The 19,724-nt window shown below is 40.9% G+C and overlaps 1 protein-coding gene across 7 annotated transcripts in view; it reads right to left on the bottom strand.

Moving 5' to 3' along the window:
• MACROH2A1 (macroH2A.1 histone) overlaps positions 1 to 19,515 on the bottom strand; it is a 254,157-nt gene extending 234,642 nt beyond the window's left edge. For 3 of the 7 annotated variants that reach the window (XM_069199237.1, XM_069199236.1, XM_069199238.1), the window contains exon 1: positions 19,371 to 19,514. The gene's annotated coding sequence lies outside the window, so the exon portion shown is untranslated. Of the gene's footprint in view, positions 1 to 18,923; positions 18,943 to 19,284 lie in introns of those variants that run through there. The other 4 variants (XM_069199232.1, XM_069199235.1, XM_069199233.1 and 1 more) reach the window with 4 other exon arrangements.
• Positions 19,516 to 19,724: the final 209 nt, after the last annotated feature.

The following is a 19,724-nucleotide window of genomic DNA, read 5'->3' as shown; positions in this document are numbered from 1 at the left end:
TTTATTATAACAGTCCCACTCATGATACCCTCTTGATGCTTAAAATAAAAAAAATAAAAAAAAAAATAAAAAAAAAATATATATATATATATATATATATATATATATATGGAAAATGTCACTTACCCAGTGTACATCTGTTCGTGGCATTAGTCGCTGCAGATTCACATGCTGTGCACAGTCCGCCATCTGGTGTTGGGCTCGGAGTGTTACAAGTTGTTTTTCTTCAAAGAAGTCTTTTCGAGTCACGAGACCGAGGGACTCCTCCCATTTCGAGTCCATTGCGCATGGGCGTCGACTCCATCTTAGATTGTTTTGCCCGCAGAGGGTGAGGTAGGAGTTGTGTATGCTAGTAATAGTGCCCATGCGATGGAGTGAATGCGTATGTACATAATAAAGTTTTAAGTAATATATTTACAAATGTACAAATGTTTAAGATCTACTTCTAAACGGCTACAGGCTCCCGGGGAGGCGGGTGGGCGCATGTGAATCTGCAGCGACTAATGCCACGAACAGATGTACACTGGGTAAGTGACATTTTCCGTTCGATGGCATGTGTAGCTGCAGATACACATGCTGTGCATAGACTAGTAAGCAGTTATCTCCCCAAAAGCGGTGGTTCAGCCTGTAGGAGTTGAAGTAGTTTGAAATAATGTTCTTAAATACAGCTTGACCTACTGTTGCTTGTTGTGCAGTTAGCACATCTACACAGTAGTGCTTGGTAAATGTATGAGGCGTAGACCATGTTGCTGCCTTACATATTTCGTTCATTGGAATATTTCCTAGAAAGGCCATGGTAGCACCTTTCTTTCTGGTTGAGTGTGCCTTTGGTGTAATAGGCAGTTCTCTTTTAGCTTTAAGATAGCAGGTTTGAATGCACCTAACTATCCATCTAGCAATGCCTTGTTTTGAAATTGGATTTCCTGTATGAGGTTTTTGAAAGGCGACAAATAATTGTTTTGTCTTACGAATTAGTTTTGTTCTGTCAATGTAGTACATTAGTGCTCTTTTGATGTCTAATGTATGTAGTGCTCTTTCGGCTACAGAATCTGGTTGTGGGAAGAACACTGGTAATTCTACCATTTGATTTAGGTGGAACGGTGAAATTACTTTTGGTAAAAATTTAGGATTGGTCCGTAGAACAACTCTATTTTTGTGTATTTGAATAAATGGTTCTTGAAGGGTAAAGGCTTGAATCTCACTCACTCTTCTTAGAGATGTGATGGCAATTAAAAATGCAACTTTCCACGTTAAGTATTGCATTTCACAAGAGTGCATGGGCTCAAAAGGTGGTCCCATGAGTCGTGTTAGGACAATGTTGAGGTTCCATGAAGGAACTGGTGGTGTTCTTGGTGGTATAATTCTCTTTAGGCCTTCCATAAACGCCTTTATGACTGGTATCCTAAACAATGAAATTGAGTGCGTAATTTGTAGGTAAGCTGAAATTGCCGTAAGATGTATTTTAATGGAAGAGAAAGCTAGGTTAGATTTTTGCAAATGTAGTAAGTATCCTACTATTTCTTTTGCAGATGCGTGTAAAGGTTGAATTTGATTATTATGGCAGTAATAAACAAATCTTTTCCACTTATTTGCATAGCAGTGTCTAGTGGTAGGTTTTCTAGCTTGTTTTATGACCTCCATACATTCCTGTGTGAGGTCTAAGTGCCCGAATTCTAGGATTTCAGGAGCCAAATTGCTAGATTCAACGATGCTGGATTTGGATGTCTGATCTGTTTGTGTTGTGTTAACAGATCTGGTCTGTTGGGTAGTTTGACATGAGGTACTACTGAAAGGTCTAGTAGTGTTGTGTACCAAGGTTGCCTTGCCCATGTTGGTGCTATTAGTATGAGTTTGAGTTTGTTTTGACTCAACCTGTTTACTAGATATGGAAGGAGAGGGAGAGGTGGAAAAGCGTACGCAAATATCCCTGACCAGTTCATCCATAGAGCATTGCCTTGGGATTGCTCTTGTGGGTACCTGGATGCAAAGTTTTGGCATTTTGAGTTTTCTTTTGTTGCAAATAGATCTATTTGAGGTGTTCCCCAAATTTGAAAGTAATTGTTTAGTATTTGGGGGTGAATTTCCCATTCGTGGGTTTGTTGGTGATCTCGAGAGAGATTGTCTGCCAACTGGTTCTGAATCCCTGGAATAAATTGTGCTATTAGGCGAATGTGGTTGTGAATCGCCCAATGCCATATTTTTTGTGTTAGGAGGCACAACTGTGTCGAGTGTGTCCCTCCTTGTTTGTTTAGATAATACATTGTTGTCATGTTGTCTGTTTTGACAAGAATGTATTTTTGGGTTATTATGGGTTGAAATGCTTTCAGCGCTAGAAATACTGCTAACAGTTCTAAGTGATTTATGTGAAACTGCCTCTGATGTATGTCCCATTGTCCTTGGATGCTGTGTTGATTGAGGTGTGCTCCCCACCCTGTCATGGAAGCATCCGTCGTTATGACGTATTGTGGCACTGGGTCTTGGAAAGGCCGCCCTCGGTTTAAATTTGTACTGTTCCACCATAGAAGCGAGATGTATGTTTGGCGGTCTATCAACACCAGATCTAGAAGTTGACCCTGTGCTTGTGACCATTGTGATGCTAGGCACTGTTGTAAGGGCCGCATGTGCAATCTTGCGTTTGGGACAATGGCTATGCATGAAGACATCATGCCTAGGAGTTTCATTACCAGTTTGACTTGTATCTTTTGTGTTGGATACATGGCCTGTATTACCTTGTGAAATGTTTGAACCCTTTGTGGACTTGGAGTGGCAATCCCTTTTGCTGTGTTGATTGTTGCTCCTAAGTATTGCTGTGTTTGACACGGCAACAGGTGTGACTTCGCGTAGTTGATCGAGAAACCTAACCTGTGAAGGGTCTGTATGACGTAGTTTGTGTGCTGTGAACATTGTCTTAGCGTGTTGGTTTTGATTAACCAGTCGTCTAAGTACGGGAACACATGTATTTGCTGCCTTCTGATATGTGCAGCTACTACTGCCAGGCATTTTGTAAAAACTCTTGGCGCAGTTGTTATTCCGAATGGCAACACTTTGAATTGGTAATGTATTCCTTGGAATACGAACCTTAGGTATTTCCTGTGTGAAGGATGTATTGGTATATGGAAATACGCATCTTTTAGATCTAATGTTGTAATGTAGTCTTGCTGTTTGAGCAGTGGGATTACGTCTTGTAACGTGACCATGTGAAAGTGGTCTGATTTGATGTAGGTATTTAGTGTTCGGAGATCTAGTATTGGTCTCAGAGTTTTGTCCTTTTTGGGTATTAGAAAGTACAGTGAGTAAACTCCTGTGTTTTTCTGTTGAATTGGAACTAATTCTATTGCGTCCTTTTGTAGCAATGCTTGAACTTCTAGTCCTAGAAGATCTATATGTTGTCTTGACATATTGTGTGTTTTCGGTGGGACGTTTGGAGGGAATTGGCGAAATTCTATGCAATAACCATGCTGGATAATTGCTAAGACCCAAGTGTCTATTGTTATTTCCTCCCAAAGTTTGTAAAATTGGCTTAGTCTTCCCCCCACAGGTGTTATGTGATGGGGGTGTGTGACTTGTGAGTCACTGCTTATTTTGAGGGGTTTTGGGGCCTTGGAATTTTCCGCGGGCTTGTGAATTGGCAATACGCCACTGATTTGCTGCTTGTGCTGCAACCCTTTTTCCCGCAGCATCAAATTTGCGGCTCTACTTGTCTGGAGGTGGTGCGTCGCCTGAGGTATGAGAGTTGGCTCTCTTACGAGCTGCCCCCACAACTACTGAGTCCGGTGTTAGTTGTGTTGTGATATATATTGGATCTGTGGCTTATATTTTTTCTCCACTCTTGGAGTTATGGCTCTGCCTTTAACTGGATCCTGAAAAATTTGTTTTGAATGTCTTAGCATTCCTGGGAGCATTGGAAGGCATTGATACTGGCTATGGGTGGAGGATAGGGTGTTAAAGAGAAAGTCATCCTCAATTGGTTCCGAATGTAAGGAGACATTGTGAAACTCGGCTGCCCTTGCGACCACCTGTGTATAGGATGTACTGTCCTCAGGTGGTGACGGTTTTGTAGGATAAGAGTCTGGGCTATTGTCAGACACTGGAGCATCGTAGAGGTCCCATGCATCGGGATCATCCTGACTCATTGTGGTATGAGCTGGTGAGTGCATCAGTGGTGGAGTTGTTGCTGGTGATGCATGTATTGATGGTGGTGGAGACGGTGGTGGGGTTGTTTTCCTTGCCACCTTTGCTTGTGGTTTGCTTGTCCTTTTGTTGAAAGGCAAGTTTCCTTTTTATTTTGATTGGGGGAAGAGTGGTTATCTTCCCTGTGTCCTCATGAATATGAAGCCTTCTTTGCGTGTAGTCAGGCTCTACAGCTTGAAGCTCCTCTCCAAATCTGTGTAATTGGGAGGTTAATCCTTGTTCCTCTGTATAGGAACTAGTTTTCGGCTCCGAGGCTGGCTGTTTCGGAACCGAAACCTTTTCGGAAGTCTTTTTAGGCTCCGAAGAAACCTTCTTTGTTTTCGGCGTGGTGTCTCGGTGCCGAAATTCTTCGGTGCCGCTGTCTCTGTGCCGAAGTTTCTCTGAGCCGCTGTCTCGGCTCCGAGGTTGCTGTGTGGCGGTATCTCGACCGGAGTCGGATGACTTCGACACTAGCATGCCCTTTTTCGGTGCCTTGGATGGGTCACCTAGTTTTCGGGTTAAGCCATGGCCTGTTGGCGGTGGCGTCCCCTGGGCTTTTGTAGACTTCTCCTGAGTCTTGATTTTAGACGTCTTACTCACGGTTTGGTGTGTTTCTTCGGCGTCGAGTTCTTCAGAATCCGACTCGCGGATGGAGAAAGCTTCTTCTTCCTCCTCGAAGCGTTCTTGACCTGTCGGCGTGGACGCCATTTGCAGTCTCCTGGCTCTTCGGTCTCTCAGCGTCTTCCTCGACCGAAACGCTCGACAGGCTTCACAAGTATCCTCCTTGTGCTCAGGGGACAAGCACAAGTTACAGACCAGATGGTGATCCGTATACGGATACTTGTGATGGCATTTTGGGCAGAAGCGGAATGGGGTCCGTTCCATGAGCCTTGAAGTCGCACGTGGCCGGGCCGACCAGGCCCCGACGGGGGATCGAAAAAAGCCCGAAGGGCCACCGGAGCTCTTCAGAATTCAGTGTCGATTTGTTCTAACTAACCCGATACCGAACGCAAACAATACCGACGTTTTTTTCCGAGATTCTAACTAACTTTCCGACCCGAAACACGGAGCGAAAAGGAACACGTCCGAACCCGATGGCGGAAAAAAAACAATCTAAGATGGAGTCGACACCCATGCGCAATGGACTCGAAATGGGAGGAGTCCCTCGGTCTCGTGACTCGAAAAGACTTCTTCGAAGAAAAACAACTTGTAACACTCCGAGCCCAACACCAGATGGCGGACTGTGCACAGCATGTGTATCTGCAGCTACACATGCCATCGAACATATATATATATATATATCCCAACACAAGCCCTATGCAACATTATGGGATATGTAGATTAAAAAACAACAAAAGTACACAAAGTTATGCAAACTCAATCCCCAAGTGAACACAAACTTCTTAATAAACATCACAGTTCCAATGCACTGAAAAGGGCTGATATTAATACGCATAGTATATTGATCACTGATTACTGGTTTGTATTCTATCAAACAAATATGACATATCACAATTTGATTGCATTTCATTTAAAATGGGACAATATTATGCAGAATAACAAATTAATACTTCTTTCCTGGTTCATATCTTGTCCATTATGGGGCGGATGGAGTACCTAAACAATCATATTAGTATCACATAGTTTGTATTACTCAAAAGAAAGGTGGGGCATTAAAATACTTATAACGGGTATAGTACCCAATTAGCGCAAGATATCTCATATTTAATCCACAGAATACATGTCATGTATATACCATGGTCTAAATGGAGCCAATCCATATATATATCTAAAATATACAGTTTACAGTTTAACACTTTTATATGGGTCAATGTATTGTACATCAGCTGACCACATCCATCTAGGCTTTCACAGGTGACAGTACACTGCTTCATTCCTTTTTTTTCCCTTTTAAGTGAAGTGATATATATAAATATACACACACATTAATCTCTCAATGTTGCGCATTATCTTCATAGATCAAAGCAGCACCATACTCGTCAATGTAGCCCCTCCACAACACCGAACACAAGACACAGCAGGGCACATCAATTTTATTTTTTGTGTAAAGTGCACCAAACCACACACAGGATATATGTTGTTGGACTCGATTTGGCAAGGAGGCAGGAATAAAGTGCTATGTAACCTGCAACTACGAAGAACAGAAGGAGTAATGGAAGCTCCCGATTATGAAAATGATTACACTGTAGTACAGCTTCAGTGGGTGGCTCGATGGGTGAGCAACTCCCAATCACAAGAGTTTAATTCATGGGAGAACTGGTAAGTGCTCACGGTTTCTTAACAGAGGTGCTATGTGGAACAAACAGGGGGTGGGGGCAGATGAATTTCAAATGCCTAGAGGCTTCTCAGCACTCCTAGAAGTGATGTCTGTTTCAGACAATGCAGGGATGTGGAATTCCTATAGCCCGACACCCAGGACATATTGTTTGGGGTCAAGGACAACACGTTTTCATGTTTATTTTGTCCTTAGGACAAGTAGACCAAAAACCCCAGCAGCACAAAGCCTGACTCCCAGTTTACAGTGCCACATTATGGACAGGGGAAAAGCACTGTCTGTAGTTAAGGTAATATTTGTGTCCATATGTTCATGCTATTCAAGCTTGTATTTATGGTTCATTACTGCAAAGCCTGTATTATTGGGGTGAGCACACTAAGGAAATGTAAGCTCGGACTGCACTACTGAGAATGGTTCTATCATAAGAATGTGTACAGATGTTTGCAAAGTTTAATAATATAAAGCTACATATAATTATCCCAGAATGCTCTCTGATAAGATGCAAATATTTAAAGGAGCTTGAAAGCAAGTTTGATTCTTTGTTTTCAAAATAAAACGTTCACAAAAAATACAACTAGGAAAAAAAAAATTGCAAATATACTGGGAAATTGTAGGTTCCATTTCTTTGCAGCATCATTTAGTAAAATGTGTTGATGCATGTATTCAGTGTAATCATATTTAACAAGATTATGGGACACATTAAAATAAACAAGCATTGGCAAAGCCAATAGTTCCGAAACTGGTGGTCAGCTTTTTGGTTTTGTCAAGGTGTGTTTTGTTTTGACATGGTTTTTGCAAACCTTTATTGTTGTGGATGTTGTTGGGCCTGCACCTTAATAACAAACATTGGAAAAAGGAAAAATATTTTTTGGTCTCAAAAAGCACACATTGCTGAGAAGTCCCTGACACTAAACAAAACTACTTTGAGTGCAGATATGCCCCCAGTGAAAGAGCAGAAAGATGTCCCTCACAATGAAGCCAGCAATAGACAGAGAGATAGAATTTTAATAAAAACAAAAGGTTTTGGTTAACGTTGGACACAATTAGAGGTACAATTGTTTTAAAAAGTCACAAAAGAGCACTTATGGTATATGTCCTTGCATTAGTACAGATGTATTACTTTAGTGAATTCACAAGAATGTACAGAAGTAGACCAGTAAATTGCACTCAGAGAAAATATTTGTAAACTGCATTTTATTACGAGCATATATGCATACGTAGATTTGCTCAGGTGAATATTTGTTGAGCTTTTACATGTTTACTTTCCTCGAACCACTTCTTTCCCACCCCTGGGAGAAGTTTTACTTCTGCCCTTGTCAGGAGTAAATTTCCAACCTTTCGCAAATATCAAAGAAGAGCTGGTGAAATCCCTAAAACATGCAAGTTAGAAGTATTGTACAGATTCAGATGTGCATTCCATCCATGGAAATATTGCCCACTGCTACTTCCAGCGCCAGTATGTGATCTGTGGATAGGGGGCAAGAGGAAATTGCTAGTATTCAAACCGTACTATTGTTTGAGCCCTGGCATAGTCAGACAGGCTATTATAGGAGCCCCCTATTAAATGAAATTGCTGCCATAATTTGTCACAGCACTAACTACCACCAAAGGGACTAGTGGCTTTTTTACAGGGCAAGTAGATTTATGATGCAGCCTGTCCACGGACAAGTAGATATTTTGTTAAATTCCACACCCATGGAATGGTTTGTGTTTTGGTTATATATGCAACCTAGCATAAATAAGGTTGGCTTCTTCACTAGAAGGGCATGCTGGGAGGAGGCTAGTAACCACCCTGGGGGATATGTTTGTTGTTCATAAACTCATTTGAAGGGCTGCACCAGAGAATGCAGATATCAGTGGAGCGGTTTCTAGTATGTGGATCATTGATGCAGCATATAAAATTCACTTGTGCTCAGGGAGATCATAGCCTCGGCCCTCATGCCACGTTACAAAGCATACAGACGAATGGCAGTGCCAAGAGAGCTACTACAGAGATGTACTGTGATTTAACTGTACAATCTAGTGTAGACATTGCCCCTATAAAGGAGGTGTGAGAAAGAGATGTTGGACAATGTTTTACCCTCTTACCCATGGGATGAGTGATCAAAGGTACTTGAATATCCTTCAAACTTCTCTGGAGATGCCTACTTTCAGCTCATTCAGCTTAAAATACTCCACAGGGCAAACCTCATACTTAAAAGGCTAAAGAAGATCTTTCCAGCGGTGTTTTGTTGTTGACCTAGATGAAGACGTGGTACATATGTATTGGAGTTCTCAAACTTTACTGTGAAGAGGTGCAGGACCTGGTTAAAGAGAAAAAGGGGGAGAACTATGGTCACGTCCTTGAAGGGGTTGTGCTAGGATTGTATAAAGGGTCTAAAACCATGAGGCTGGAGAACAGATTTGCGCCCTGGTAATGGCCAAACCGCAGTTGGCCATGTCTTGGAAGGCTACTCATTCTGTCTCTTAGAACTTGGCTGAGAGAACAGTTGAAGTAGACAAAGGATGAATATGACACTGACTGTTGTGCAAAGACAGTCCAGAGTGAGGGTAAATGTGACCAGATGGGATGAGATGGTCATTGTTTTAAAAGCTAAGAGAGATGATGGACTGCCATGAAAAAGATGGCATGGGGCCTTGTAACGGCAATAGTAGTGACTACAGAAAGAGTACATAAAATGGATGCTTTCATCAGGAGATGGGTAGGTCAAGAGAATGAAGCATCTCCCCCGGTTAACCTTCTCTAAAATCGCTACTGTGATGTAATAACCTCCAATGTGGAAAAGCTGTCATGGACAGACAGATTTGGACAATGCGGGCTTGTATGTCTGCACCTTCCCAAGGATGTTTGGAAACCTTTAACTTGAGCTGTATCTCAGTTACATTAACCCCACTATGGATGAAAAACTCAGGAATTTGATTATTATAACAATTAAAATGCTCTGTTTGACGTTTTGTTGCTGTATGCAGTAACCTTGCTTGTGTAATCAAAATGGAAATGTGTTGGACTATCTAGAGTCAGTTATAGTAAAATACAAATAATTTAAAAAAAAATAATAACTTGTGAATAAAACAGCCCATGTAAACTACAAAATTATATTGAGCACATACAAAAAAAATCATACATGGGAAGGGAATAACAAATGCCACATTTGGGATGCCACTCGGCCTTCTGGACCTGGAGGTTTGTCCAAGATTTCAGAGGTGCATGTAGTCAATCTGAGCACTAACCCCCCACCCCCAACTGATCAATAAACATGCTAAATATATGCATGTACACAGGACATTGTGTATTAAGTATATATTATTTTTCTTATCTGTTTTTCTACTGCAATACATTGTGCTGCCTCTGTGGCTCCAATGAGTATATATTTGGTTCTATCAATGTTAATTATCATTTGTTATATCATTCATAGGCTCTTCGTTCTAGTTTGTTGTACTGTTTTCCCCTCGCTGCTGCCTACTTAGCATTTTGTTTCAGTGGCCCTCTGCATTTTATAGGTTAAACGATACTCCACATGTGGCACTGGCGTCCTGAGGTATGCACTGGCGTCCCATGCTGGGCAACGTGACTAGGTAAATGCCACACAGGTTAGTCAGTGGAAGGATGCTCTGCAAAGCCTTACAACTATGCTTATAAAAAAACATAACAATAAATATGATTATAAGAGTAAATTTTCTATTAAAAAAAAACGACACTGTAAATATTTGTTTGTACCATTCAAAGCTAAATATTCAATCCGGCTATCTGTCAAAACTGTCCAGGATATGCAACATTCAAATGTTATTTAATGTGACAAGTGGCTGACGTGCAAATGAAAAATCGGTGTTGACCACTATTTATTCAGAAAAGGCATCCAACACTTTTGGTTGTCAGCATTTATGGTTGGTTATGGATTCTTTTTAGGGTTAGTGCCAACCTTATTTCATTGGACAAGTTTCTTCAAACTGATCATAATGCCAGAGTTCAGGTCAAGTCGAAATTTACTTACACTAGGGGCCAGATGTAGCAAAAAAACATTTTGCGAGTTGCAAATTGCGAGTAATAGCGACTCGCAATTTGCAACTCGCAAAATGTTATGCAGAAAGGTGTCTCAGACACCTTCTGCGACACGCTATGGGGTCTCAAAGACCCACCTCATTAATATTAATGAGGTGGGTCGCAGTTTGCGACCCCTTAGCGAGTCCGTGCACTCATAGGAATGGTGGCCTGCTGGAGACAGCAGACCACCATGTCCGTGACTGCTTTTTTAATAAAGCAGTTTTTTTTTCGTTTTTTTTTTTTTTTTTTCGCAGCCCGTTTTCTTTAAGGAAAACGAGCTGCAAAAAGACAAAATTCCGAAACCATTTGGTTTCGGTTTTTTCAGAGCAGGCAGTGGTCCATAGGACCACTGCCTGCTCTGAAAAAATATTTTTATTGGCATTCACAAAGGGGAAGGGGTCCCATGGGGACCCCTTCGCTTTTGCGAATGAGTTACCATCCACTTCAAGTGGATGGTAACTGCGAGTTGGTTTGCGACCGCATTTGCGGTCCCAAAGCAACTCAGCATGGCGATGCGGTCGCAAATAGGAAGGGAACACCCCTTCCTATTTGCGAGTCGCAGCCTCAAATTGCGAGTCAGTACCGACTCGCAATTTGCGGTTGTGCATCGCCTTTGACCTTTTGCGCCTCGCAAACTGCGTTTTTCGCCGTTTGCGAGGCGCAAAAGGCTTCCTATATCCGGCCCTAGATGTTTTCGTTGTTGGAAAAGAAGGCATAACTAAAACCAAAATCTGAGACGTTACAGTCTGCTCCCTTTGATCAAGCTATTATAGCTGGTACGGCATATAGTAGGGACCCCTACCACAATAAATAACTAGCTACTGTTATCCACAGGGATAGAAAGAAGTGTTTGCACTGCATTTGACCATTTTGCTACCATACTTCAAAGGTATGCTAGCATGCATATTTGTCTCAGTAGCTCATTCTTGCATACGCTGTTCTACGTAAGATGTTCATAATGTCAAAATGTCTGTGAGGTTGTGTGGCCATCAATGCATGCCTTGTTCTGTATTCTTTGCTAGCTGCAAGCCTCGACTTTATAGCAACCCAGGATATCTTGTGATCCACTAACTCGTGTGTGGGAAGCAAGGGTCATGATTCAAATATATATTAACTGACGTCACAATTGTGAACATTGCTTTTTTGGTTTAATGGCTCCTGTTGCCTGCCCTGTATGTTGCTGGAGTGCACTCACTGAAGCCTTTATGCTTTACGCTCTCCATCCTCACTCTCCTCTACTTTCTCCTACTAAGATATGTGTGTTTTGTACAGCCCTGCATCACTGCTGATAGATATGCCGAGGGGTGATATTTTCTATAAAACGGTGGGGTACCAATATTAGGCTTCCGAGGGGCTTTAAGCACCTGTTGACGTTTGTTTACATTGGCCGCTGAGAGACAGTCTGTAGCTGCTGCACTGTTATTGATATGGGGTATGCCAGGCTGAAAGTGACTATGAAACTTCACTGGGCCCCGAGTTCATCAGGGACCTCCTAGAGAGCCTGATTGTGGTGGTCGTTGCCATGTGTCCACAATATATGTTAACTTAATGGAAAATCTAGTCGCCCTCACTGCAGAACTTTTTTAAAATGGGCAGCTGATTTGGGGTCTGCATTTACAGATACACAATAGAGTGACGTATGCTTGTATTACAAGTCAGTGTCTATCCAAGGGTGCTTCAGAATGATCACTGTAAAAATCTTAAAGACGAGCTATATCTTTCAGGTCAGCATTGTAAAGGTCATGCTCATTTGTCATCCAGATGCTTAAGACATACAACAATTGGTGTTCGTTTCTATGACTTGCTATTGATATGCTAATTTTGGGTTTTGTTGTACAAGATTGAACGATTTAACTAAGATAACAGGAATATGGCTTGCTAGTGGTGATAGATTGGAACTGTTGGGCCTGTTCCTCAGACCTCCTGCTCCCTCGATCATTTTTGGAGGTTTGGCAATATGCTTACTAAGCACCGTATCTCTCTAATCAGTTGGATTTGTAAAATACCTCCTTGTTATGCACCTGAGGCATGTCTTTATGTAATGAAAAGGACGATTTCAATGGTATGATCATTTACACAAAAAACGCCAGGGTCTAAACAAAAAGGGAAAAAATGAAACCCAACCTGAAAAAAAGATTTTCTTTTTTAAGAAGTATTCCCTCACCCACCAGAGGTATGCCATTCTCATCACATCGTGACAGCAGATCATGGTGCCCTCTACAATTCCCTCTCTAAAAAGGAGGAGCACTTCGGATTTTTGATGTGTGGTAGAAGCCATATGTAGATCTCAAAGGTGGTGAGGCTGGCAGAATGTGAAATATGTGACAAAAGAAGTAATAGAAACTGACTCAAGAGCAAGCATACAACTTTATTCTTGGGTGGCTGAGTAAGGATTAAAAAGGAGTGAAGAGACACTGCAGAAGTCAACACCCTGCGTCCATGGGTCAGTGAACATTGGTCAACATGTTTCTGCCAACTAGGCCCTCGTAGGTTGTGTAGTGGCATCCATCAGGACCTTGAAGTATCACTTCTGCTAACAAAAACGTGCAAGGACAGGAAAAATACAAAATCAAACGTACTGGGCCACAAATGTCCCGACAGCAGATCCACTTAATTAAGAACTGAAGCAGAGTCAGTGAAAAACAACATGCGACACAAAAATACACATTTGCAATGATCAAAAAGAGTTTATTTTCCTTCCACACTGGGGTAACAAAAACACTCTGCTTCAATCGTGTCACTCGATGTCTGCAATATGGTATACAACGAGAAAATTACATATCCTTGTGCTCAACGTAATTCAAGATAAAGCGCTGTAATGACTTCTGTCGAAATCTTTAGCCATAAAGTGGCTAAAGATTTCTACAGAAGTCAGGCACTCTATCAGCATAGTTTGGATTTAAATGGTTAAAAAAAAAAAAAAAAGCTCTCGTGTTAACGTTTAGATCTGACGAAAACACATGCATGTTTACCACTGTCCTTTCAGCTTTTGGTCATGCAGCTGCTAACATGTTGTCGAACAATAATAGTACCTCAGATGTCAAGCCCCTAATTAGAAGACCCCTTCGAAGCTCCAGCAGGAATGAAAGGCGTTGGTATTACAAAGGTAAACACCTGCTCGCCACACCCCAGCTGCTGAGCAACAAGCAAACAACAGAGCGGTACAGATCTACGACCCAAGATGGAGACAATTGTCCATGGAAGGCAAAACCCCTACATCAGTGGGTTTACATAATTCAATCTGGCTTAAAATGTATGACAAACAGCCCACAAAAGGTCGCTCAAGGAGGAAGTGTATAAACTGAAATAAAATGATATGTTTTGCTTGAAGATCCTTTATAAAAACATACTAACTTCCAGAAAAATAATGAAATGCTGACTGAAATTGGATTTTTTCACAAGCATACTGCTTTAGCTGCATATATTACTGTAGTTTTCTTTTTTTAATGAACACTTTAAGAGCACATGAAAACAGAAGGGAGGTCTCAATTGGTTGGAAACAATAATCATATGCTTTGCTATGAAGTCAGCAATGTATTTCTAGCTTGATGAGCACGAGATCTGGTTGCCCAGTCTTGGTTGTATACCTCTGTGTAGTTTAAATGAAAGGTGCATTGGAAAAGCACTATAATTAAATAGGGAGTTACTTCTGAAAGGTTGCACATACCAGGTTGTGTGTAGGCAGGAGATCTAGTCTTACATTTTTCATTTGACAATGGATCTATCAATAAACACGCTTGGTGAGTGGCTTGCATGCATTGGCCACCAAAGAATTAGATTCCATTTGAATCAGAGGCAGTGTGGAAAAGATGTGCCTTTGGTGCTTTGCAAATCTTCAGGACATGTGCTTCCCATCCTATATGATGTAATAGTGAACGCCAGAAGGGAAAGCCATGTACAGAAAGTGATCTGACTACTATTCATTCTATTTTTTTGTATTTAAGGCTAGATAAATATCTAGCCTTACACATAACGAAATCAGAAATGCCGAAGGGGTAAGGTGCACAGCGATCCCCAGGGCAGCTTGGCAGGGGTGGAACACCCAAATACCTAACGGAGGGAACGTATGAATAGCTGTGCAGGTGAAACATAATCACACTCAATATGTAAAGCGACCTGAACAAAAGGTAAACAACCCACAATCCCCCACCACCACTACTGTGCAGACACAGATGCTGAGTTTACCTAAGGCAGAGCTTGCTGTAAAAGACAATACCCAGGTTTTGGGGAACTCTGTATTGTGTGGGAGGCTGACATTTTAAGTAAGGCCAGAAGGGAGGAAATGGTACAGAATTAACAGAGCCCATCAACAGGAATGAAGTATTTCTTTCATTCATGTAAAGAAATTTGTTATAAATCTTGTGCTTTACATTTTTCAGAAGACTAACATGTGTTGGTCATCTAAAAACCTCATGAAGGCTGAAGTGAAGCTGTGTGGTGTGAGCAGAAAGATGAAAGCCCACACTATTCCTCACTTTGATGGAGGCCTTTGGGGCAATGTGGCTTTTAAAGACGTTCGGTATCAAGGAGGTCCCTAGAGGTGTACTGCAGGTGATGTTCATGGTTTTGCATAGAAAAGACCTAAACTTACACTGAAATGGATTTCCAGAAATACAGAGCAAAGTTAAGGCCGTACCTCAATTCCATACGGCTTAGGTTAGTCAAATAAGCAATATGTTTTATTAGATTGTAAGACCAATGAGAAGTTTAGTACTATACGCACATGAGTATGGTCCATTTAAGTCTAGAGTGGTAGTTTTTCTGGTAACATTGTTGAAAGTCTGAATGGCAGTCAGCAATAAAGCCATTGTATTCAAAGTGTAATTTAAGCTCCGGTGAACCACTGTTTTAATTTCCCCTCTTACACATTGAACATGATACAAGTCCAGTCAATGGACATGACCCTTGGATCTGCATTCCATTTTTTTGTATTAATTACTTGGGGTAGTTGGTACAACGGATGGGGTGAGTGTGGTAGCCCTTGCAGTGAAGATGTTGACCTCTTGAATAATAAACATGAATATTGTGATTTTTTATTTCTTCATACAATACAGATTTAAAGAGGGACAGAAGTGGGCATTGGCATATGATTCTATCAAGGTTCATACGATGGCTGGTTGAAATCATGCATGCCCATACTGCTTCCACTTTGTCATGAAGAAAGAAACCATGTTATTACACATAATAAGGGAACAAGCTATGACAGATGATGCAGGTTGAATGGCATCAACTCCTTGCTGACTGTTAAAGAGTTTTTCTTGTGAGTGTATTTTATTTTCTATGCAAATTGCAGGGAATAGAGTCCCGTAGCAAAGTCAACGACAAGATAGGCTGCCTCAGTACTTCAAGTCAACCCAGGAACCCCTATCAGACACTGAAATTAATAAAGGCAACATGGGATCTGTAGTCTGGAGCAAATCTATGGTGTCGAATTGTGGTGTCAGATTTCAGTGTTTCTAGTATTTCTAATACTGACGTGATGACGCCCATCTTTCCATACCAGATATTTTCTTATAGAGATAGTGATCTTGTTCACTATATTGTGACTAGACATTTCTACTAAAGTATTTTGGTCTGAGATCTTTCTTATCACACCCTCTGCCAAGGGCATGAAATAAAGTTGCAACATTATTGCTGAGGTAATGGGACATCTACCCAGGTATGATTTTGCAACATTAATGATCCTTTGTAAATTCAAGCCCCAAGAAACAAGAACTTCAGATGTCTAACACCATAATAGCTACACCATCTGTCAACTCACACTTCACATACATCAGTTCTTGAAAAATCAACTCACTCACTTGTGATGGTGAGTCAGAATTTAGCAGAGCGAGCTATCTTCAGGACCTATTGAGCCCCTCTGGCAAGGGAACTCAAGCTGCAAGAAAGTAAATGAGCAATAAGGATGACTTTAAATCTTGTTTTTATCTTGTCACCATTTGAGAGCCATCAAAGACTGAGGTCAAATGTCAGCTTGTGTCCTTACAGATTACTGCTAATTTAATCCTGGAGATTTGTGTTTATTTTTCTTTCTCTGACTGCAAAGTTAGAGGGTTTTATTATAATGAGAACTGTCTGACAATCATGCAGGGGTACAGGAAAAGTGAAATGAAAGGCTCTAGAATGTCATTTTTCTTAAAACACACATATAAATTAAAAGGCTGTGGGATGTCATTTTTTAACACATAAATATCTTGTAAGTTAACTGTACAAATATTCAAAATAGATCAGCAGTTATGAAAGCGCTTTTTTATTGTAATTCTGAAGCGTGCTGAAACAGGGATTTTAATAGGGTCAAAGCATATCAAAACACTTTACTTGGGGATGTGCAAAAAATACATTTTGCTGAAACCCAATTTCCACACATTACGGCGTGTACATTATATTGATTTTTCAGTAAAACTGCATGTCAGTGGGAACATTTGCGGCCATTTCAATGGGAAATGTGCTGTCTGCAAATGGCAGTGCGCAAGCACATCATGCTTTAAATATCTATTTAGTAAAAGTGAGATTTTTTTAAACATGAACTAAGAAACATTTCTGCTGTCGACATGAAAATGCTATTAACAAACTAAGAGGCAGTCAGGAGTTATGTGTACCCTATGCATGTGGGCTAGATTCTTATTATAAATGGAGTAAAAGTTTAGTCTACTAAATCAAACAAAAGAGTTTTTGTACAGCTGACATGCTTAACACATATTTGAATGTGCTCTCATATATGATAATGAACGAAAAAGGTGACTCCGTGAAATACAATATTTGCCAAGGACCAAACAATTTGAGACCAGTTAATGAGTTAAGCGCTTTACAATTAGGTTGAGTCGATTATCCAAGTCACTAGAACAGGTAACATTTTAATGTTTTTTTAGGCCTGTACACAAATAGATGTATTCTGCTTTCCATTTCTTAGAGTATGGAAGAAAAAGGAAACTTCTGCAAAGTCGGCTTCTACACACTAGGACACCCTACTTGGTGACAGATGGTCTCAGAAGTCTATTTGAGGTTTATTTTACATTTGTAAAATATCTTAAAACAAGGTTCTTCTCTCTGAAAGCTAGCATTTCAGTTTATTTCACTTTATCTAACCCAGCTAATTATTGACAAATGGACATTCAAATGGCAAATTATATTCATCAAAAATACAAACTAGCACGTTAATATGTCCAATTAGCACGATCTATGGTGGCAGGGTATAACTTCAATTTAGCTCCAGTAGACTAAAGGGGAACTAGGAAAAGGAAGCAAGAACATTTATCCGAGTTGGAGATCATGGAGCTAATGTCTCAAACTTTGAAGGAGCTACCAAGGGAGAGAGGTGGCAAAAGGCTTGAAAGGGTATTATTTCCAAGTGTTGAGCTTAAGTGAAGTTTCACAGCTTACTTCCGGATTTCTCACGTTTTTTGTCTAACGCTGCGACCTTGGCTCATCAGCACAAGTATTTTGGAGTTAACAGAAGAACATACAAATTCTCATAAGTAAAGGCACTCCTCGGCAAACATAACTAGTGAAAAAGTGCGATCTTGTGGTGGTGGTTCCAATACAAGAACAAAAATCACCTGTCCACAAAAACCAACAGGAGTTCCTTTTGTTGAATCGAGGCCTTGTTTATATGACACAGACTCAATAAAGAATTACCACTAAATAAGGTGGTAGTGTGCTGCAACAGTAATACCACTGCTCTGCAGCAATAATACCATTACCTCAAGGCATTATCAAACTAGAATTTTCCTGATAAAAATGTGATGTGTCCTATAATAAGGTCACTGCTGCCGAGCTGTTTACAAAAGTGCAGGGTTGGTACAAGCAGATTACTGGCTATTAATGATGTAATTATTATTGATTGTTAAATACAGCAGGTGCATACGAATGCCTGGTCACCGGTTTATTTGACATTTTACCATCCCCCCAACTCAGCAGCAAGTGCAAAATGAGGACGCAAGAATGGCCTTTTGAAAAAGCATACCCATTGTGAGAGATTCCTATCCAGAAGTCTGCATACAAATGCTAAATGCTAAAGGAACCCATGTCAGCACTGGACGCACAGAACACACTTCAATATTATTTGGCAACAAAGGAAAAGTGGGCCTTAATTTATACTAACATGGGCTGGCTTGCAAACAAGTCAACTGCTTTCAGCTCAGAAGCACTCTCAGCCAAGGGTCCTGTATAACCAAACATTGGTGTACATTGTAGATGTACCATTTAATGCCCTGTAGAGCAAGGTCATTAAATGGCAATGATGCTATAAAGAAAGAAAAAAAATAACAAATACTTGGACACACACTGTTAAGTAAAACGTGATTTCTTGATTAAAATAGTCTCATCAAACACCTATTGTATATGGCATGGTATCGTACTTCTATTTAAACCTGCGAAAATATAAAAAGCGACACGATCGTTCATTCAATCACTCACTCTCTTTCCAGCCTTGAACTTTCGTTCAGTATCGAGGTACTCTGCAGCACGAACGGGCATGCACACACGCACAGGGAACGCCCACCACTCGGCAGCACTGACCTGCGTGTAATTCTGAGAAAAGTCCGCTTTAAAAAAAAAAAAGACGTTTTTTCGACCAAGAAAAATATTTCGTAGACTACTTAGCGACTAAAAATGTTTACTTAAAAAATGCATAAAACATAGACTTTAATTCTGTTTTTGTACGTTCAGATGATAGATTTAACCTGCACGAGCCCAAACCGGTTCAACCTGCTTAAAATATACCACTTAGCAATTACTACAAATTAAGTAACGCAGTTTAAGACCTTAAAGAAGATACCTGGGAACAATTATCTGTATCAATAATGTGCTCAAGTGAACTGTGAACCCCACGAAAGAATCACGACGCGCATGCCACTCACTTACAGTGCAGCTTACACCAATATGTCTACTGTCTCCCTTCTCTGCCCCCGCATGAACTGGAACGACTAGGTTGCGGCTGTCATCCCACAATCCACAGCGAAGATCGTCACATCCCCTCCCTCCTGTACCTTGGCAGCTGGTCAAGGGAAGGCGAAAACATTTAATCAGCAGGAAAGTATTGTCTGTGTGCGCTGTCTTGCTGCGGTGCACGTGTGAACCAGTGCGTGACTGCACACGAGATATTTCCTTGCAGGTCTTTCTTGAATAATTTCAGATTGAATGATGATGCGCCTTAAAAACTTGCCTTTCATTCCTAGTGCATAAAGGAGTGAGCAAATGAGAACGCTTCCGCGTTAG

This window comes from Pleurodeles waltl, chromosome 7 (genome assembly GCF_031143425.1).
Source record: "Pleurodeles waltl isolate 20211129_DDA chromosome 7, aPleWal1.hap1.20221129, whole genome shotgun sequence".
Taxonomy (NCBI): domain Eukaryota; kingdom Metazoa; phylum Chordata; class Amphibia; order Caudata; family Salamandridae; genus Pleurodeles; species Pleurodeles waltl.
Note: the sequence above shows the minus strand (reverse complement) of the source record. Positions and strands in the feature narration are given on the sequence as shown.